Below are 6,340 nucleotides of genomic sequence, written 5' to 3'. Positions count from 1 at the left end.
AAAGCTTCCGGAAATTTTAAATAAAACGCAAAATTCTTAATCTTCATCAATATTTATTTTATCTCCTTCAAAATATGCTCCATTAGAAGCGATACACAAATGCCAACGTTTCTTCCAATCATCAAAACATTTTTTATAGGCGCTTTCCGGTATGGCTTTGAGTTCCCTCTGCGAATTCTGTTTTACGTCTTCTATGGATTCAAAACGCGTTCCTCTGAGTGGTAATTTGAGGTTGGGAAACAGGAAAAAGTCACACGGTGCAAGATCAGGTGAATACGGTGGCTGTTCGATGGTATTTATTGAATGTTTGGCCTTAAAATCGTTGATAATGTTGAACAAAGCGAGGAGAATCGGAAAAAGCCAGGAATTATCCATACACAATTGGCCACCAAAAGCAAACAGCTCTCACGACCGATGCCTAGCTCTCGTGCTATCTCTCTAACACTCACATGAGGATTTTGGAACACGATTTCCTTTGCCTTTTCAATGTTTTCGTCGGTGGTAGAGGCCGAAGGTCGTCCAGAACGCGGCATGTCTTCGACGGTCGTACGACAGTCCTGAAAGGCTTTGTACCACTCATAAACTTGAGTTTTCGATAAAACTGATTCCCCATAAGCCTTTTGTAGCATTCGCAACGATTCTGCACACGAAATTTCGTTCGAAAAACAAAATTTGATGCAAACTCTTTGTTCAATATTTTTTTCCATTGTTTTTTTCGCAACGCACTACTGAGGTGAACTGGTTTCAACAGCTGCCGTAAACGAACTGTCCGACAGATCGCGATCATTTTTGGCATAGTAATTAAAGGACAGTGCTGCCAAACTACATAAACTTAAAATATCGAAAAATATACAGCGCGCGAATTTTAAATGAGAACCTCCGAAAACTTTTCGGTCACAATGTATTATGTGTAAATCAGATTATCAAGAGAGCTCTATCCTCATATCCCGCCTGGGTACGCTACTGATCCACAATGAGACTACATGTAAAGATAGTCTAATATACTAATACTAATAGTAAATCAATTATTTTGATTAGGTGAATTCAATTAGGTTAAATACGCATCTGATGTTAATAAAATGGAAGAATAGGTGAATTGCAAGCAGATCGACCTACCTTAATTAACTATAAATTCTTTTTGATTTTAAGTTTCGCATAGTTTTACTGAGAGAGTTAAGCATTTTATAACCATCTAAAACACATAACCACTGGAGGTGCTATAAAATGAATTGGAGAATAAGATATATATGCTTTATTCTAGAACTAAACAAGTGTGAGCAATGACAAAATAAATACCAATGGTAGTTGCACAAGGTCAATATTAGAGAATAAGATATATATGCTTTACTCTAGAACTAGACAAGTGTGAGCAATGGCAAATAAATACCAATGAAAGTTGCAAAAGGTCAATATATAAACTATATGAAATAGTAAAGTAATGCTGGAAGCCTAAGGTAATATAAACATTTGTTGCAATAATAAAATTGATATTTAGTTTTTTTATTTCAATAACGGGTTTCTCAATAGACCGTGTTTCTGTTAATATGGAGTTGGGGAACACCGATTCGTATAGATTTGGTAGAAGGCATAGTGAAACATACAAGCATCTTCTTTACTTATGCCCTAAAAAATCCAATATGTTTATATATAAAATATCGAGTACCAAAAAAGGTTTGAGAATTGAAACCGAACAATATACTAATGTAGCTTTATCTACAACTCTATTCAGTGTTCAGGATGGTTAAAGATTATTTGTTTAAGAATAGCGTAGCTTTGATAACATACATTTCTCTAACATATTTATATAAAATTCAAATTCTCACACAAATTTATTTTAATTATATATTAATAATTTCACATTTACAGAATTTATGTTATAAGATAAATAATCGCTCATACAGCAAATGTTTCTGCCTTTAAAATAATTTTGTTTTATTAATGTCATTATAAATAGTTTTCAAAACTCTATTTATCTTAATCTGTTGATCTTAACAATTTATTGACAAGATCTCATTCTACAGCAAAATTCTTAAAACTCTATTTTAATCCAATTAAAATATGGGAATTCGAGGATTACGGTTACACCTAATCTTTACAGTGTCAATTTTTTCATTCTCGTGGTATCACTTGTGACCATATCTTTATCAATTAAATGACTTACGTTTATGTTCGAGACAGAGACTTACTGATACCTACTTGCGCGAGACTATTAATTTTTAGTTCGAATTTAAATAGGATTTTAAGATATTATTCTATAATATTAACCGAAACGACTTAAAATGTTGCAAATTAATTTTAATTATTAATGTTTGAAACTATTTCTCTGAAATGTAAACTGTTTGGGGATTATTTCTAAAATTAAAACAAATATTTGTACATTTAACTTAGATAAGACTTAACTTTTTGACTTTTAATTTGTGCTGGTACATCCCATCCCAGTCCCGATTCGCATAGAAATATTGTATACCATTTATTCTATTTACTTTGTACCTGTTTATAATTTGTTTGCTGATTTGTTCTAAAACTCAACCCTTTATTTACACCCATTCGACCTTCATATTTATTTTTTTTAAAAAAATTTGTCAACCGTCACAGATCATTAGTATATATATATTTTTAATTTTTGTCAGTCCTTAAAATGCAAATTTCTACTATTTTTATTGAATTTTCTAGTTTTATGAAAATTTATTTGTAACGGTTGACTACAGCGGTACATCCTCCACAGTAATCATCAGTGGAATTCCGCATTTATTGCAATTGATTCCTAACAGTACAACAACAAAGTGCGTGCCAGTGCAATAGATGCGCGCCAGAGGCGAATCCTTAACTTCCCAATCAAAAATAAAATTGACTTCTTGCACAGATTAGCTGAGTAATAGTTTCAAATCGTATTTGGTTATGCAGTTCACATGAACTGGAACAAAACTTATAGATTGTTTATTCCGAATAATTTGCGTACTGCTTTTTTCTTTCACAAGTCTTTCGGTGTTGTTTTAAAGGAAATGAGCATAAGTATGTCAATAAGTTAAGAACCCTGAAAGGATTAACTAAAATTGTAACAAGCATACATAAAACCTTCAAAGTAAACATAGAGTTCGGATAAAGTGCACATCGTACGACTTGTCATCCAATTGATCAGGTCAATAGGCACACGAAACCCGTCGAGCCTCATATCTCTTGTGTTTTGAGTTACGCCTTCATTTACCTTACGATCGGTAATCCTTTTAAGTTAGACAATAAAACAAAACATTTAGAAGGATTAGCAATCAGCAACGTATCTTTTGCGAATTTCTTTCCTATTTCGAAAAAAGGGGTAGACACGCACCAGTGCACTAATACAGTGATAAATATTTGCATTGTTGGCAAGGAAAGAGAAGAACGCACAGATAGGGTTGATAGAGAAGAAACAATCGAGTGATAGGGTTGCTAATGCTTGGCTTCTTGGTCTTCATTCTTAACTTCTTTGTCAACGAAAGGATTCGGTTAAGCGAATGTGGTGAGTGAGCTGCTAAGCGAAGAAAGGACAACGTGCAATATTTTTTGGTATTGAATTGGTGAAGTGAAAAATGTCTCTATTGAAAGGCGTAATTGTCACAAAATTGTTGCAATTATGAGTTCTCAGGAATTGCGTTTTTGCAAGAAAAGGTAAATAACGCGCAATTATTTCAAGGATTATACTACGAAAAGGATTGCAAAATACACTCTAAGATATGTTTACATGGTAGTACAGAACAGATTTTGCCCATTAAGAATGATAGTAAGATCAACGTGGGTTCAATATCTCAAATAATGTAGAATAATGAGTTTGAGTGTTAAGTTTTAAGAGATAGTATATATTATTGATGTTTAATAGACATATTAATGTATATTATATATATAATATATATATATAATATATACATAATATATTTATAATATACATGTAGATTATATATGATAGATATAGACAGGATAAGTATATCTATCGAAAATAATTATAAGCAATAAGTTTGATTCGTTAAAGGATTTCCGAGTATAGAGCTTGTCCTTTGGCAAGCGTCCTTATTCATGCATTATTATGAATAACTAACTACTACTGGCTATTATTATTCCGTTCAGATAATCTGCAGATTTCTTCCGAAATTTCATTTCATAAGGTAAAATACATTAATTTCCTAAAGAAGAGCTTGCTCGACGTCTACTAAACTTCACAAGATTATAATCAAGTTAATTAGCGACCTAAATAAAATAAACTGCTTTAATGAAGGCAATGGGAACATACTATTGGGTTAGGTGTGCGATCAGTGATTACGACGTAAAATCTTTAACAAACTTTAAAGTATATCCATAATATCACAATGATAGTGACATTTTTAAAATAAATTAGTTTCATGTAAGTGAAAACGTCATTTTTTATAAAATATTTCTATTCATACACGATAAATATTTATTTTTATATGTAACTCACTATGTATATACAATTTTAAAATGTATTTAATTTAACAAGATTTATATTCATTTTCCTTAATAAACTACTTATGAAGAGCTTCTCATCTTCTTATTTAACATACTTATTATGTGAATATGTTCTTATTAAGTAGTCCTAAGTTTAGGCGTATAATAATATGGTATACTTATGCATTCATTATATATATACGTAGTAAATGTGTTCTGTTGTGAATATAATTGGATATAAATAAATAAATAAACAAGAATGATACTTCCGTAGCGCCACAATGACATTAGACAGTTTCACATAAAATTGACATACTTGAGGTTCTTAAACTTTGTGAACGGCCTATTTGGTGCTTATGTTCCGAAACTACTTAAAAAACAATTAGCAAGATCGCAGACAGATCGCTATGTTTCATCTGGTGGTATGACGGAATATTGCATATCTATTTGTGTATGTGACCATTCGGAAGCCGCTAAGTGACTTATGTACTTCAATAATTGTGGTTTCACTTTGATGTTTCAGTTGCAGCCGGTAAATTGTGCTAATATGTTATACTTTTAAATCCCCCGCAGGAAGACTGCAGGCACTGCATCTAAAATTAGTTAGTTATAAGTACTTCCATTAATATTAAGCATTAATTGCTCATTTTAAATGCTTCCTAGTGAATTTTATTTAGTGGTCATGTGGTTACGGTTTCTTGTAAATATGAGGAACATATCTACATATATACGATGTAAACAGCTTTGTATTGTTTTAAATGCTTGTAATAAATCTACTTCAACTTTTAAGTGTTATTTAATAATAATATATAAATTTGTCTTTGACAATTTGCTTTCATCATATTAAGAAAAATATAAGTGAACAGAATTAGGTTTAGACATATTTTATTATGTATATATTATAATTATACTCTTAAACTTTATAAATCCAGAGAAATTATATTGTATTATAGGTTTTTTATGACTATATGAATAGTAGTATTTATACTACTATACAATATAGAATTGTATAAACAATATAGAATTATAGAATTGTATTGATTTAATTTAATTGCAGAAAGAAATAAGTCCGAAAGACTTTCTGCACTGTAACCATTACTATATTAAGTCTATTGGTTCTCAGGTTATAATAGAAATTGCATTATTTTCGTACGCCGTTTTGTAAGTTATACAACTAGGCAACACTAAGGTGGATTGACCAGAAAAGAATGCATCAATCAACTTAGTTCTAGATTTGGTGATAAAACATTACGATTTGTGGGCATTCGTATTCAAACGTTTCATTAAACATATATCCAATATTCTAATTAAGATGCCCCTTAGAGATATTAATCTTGTGGAATGTTTAGTTACATGTAATAACAGATTACGAAACCATGCTACGAGTACAAGACTGAATCTCTCTTTCAATTATATCTCTCGCAAACGATAAAAGTGTCTCTCTTCTGGTTTTTTTGTTACCAACATATGTGAGGCGCCGTTTACAACAATAGGGCCTACTTTTTTGGGGATCTTATTTAACTGCAAGACCTTCCATTACATAGCATTTTAGGCTTTACCCAGAGTTTAAGGTGGTTTTAAACTTCACAGATTCTTTTTCCTCATATGGTAGCACAATGGCCCAATAGGCCTGAGTGAAACCTTTTGGATCACCGGTATAACACAACCGTACCTATTTGAATAATTGTTGACAAATCTGCCATGTATAGTTTGAAAAAGTAAACTAAGTAATTAATTAGATTGAATTAGTCAGAGTTACAGCAGTTTAGGATCCTTAAATATATGTATGTTTTGCAATATTATAATTGTGTTTAAAATATAGAATAATTTTGGAATTTATTTTATAAAAATGTATTATATGCTTGAGAATTATTCTGTGGTCATAGTCATAAACTTTTCACAATTT

The sequence above is a fragment of the Teleopsis dalmanni genome, chromosome 2 (assembly GCF_002237135.1).
Source record: "Teleopsis dalmanni isolate 2A chromosome 2, ASM223713v2, whole genome shotgun sequence".
NCBI classification, from domain to species: Eukaryota; Metazoa; Arthropoda; class Insecta; order Diptera; family Diopsidae; genus Teleopsis; species Teleopsis dalmanni.
Note: the sequence above shows the minus strand (reverse complement) of the source record.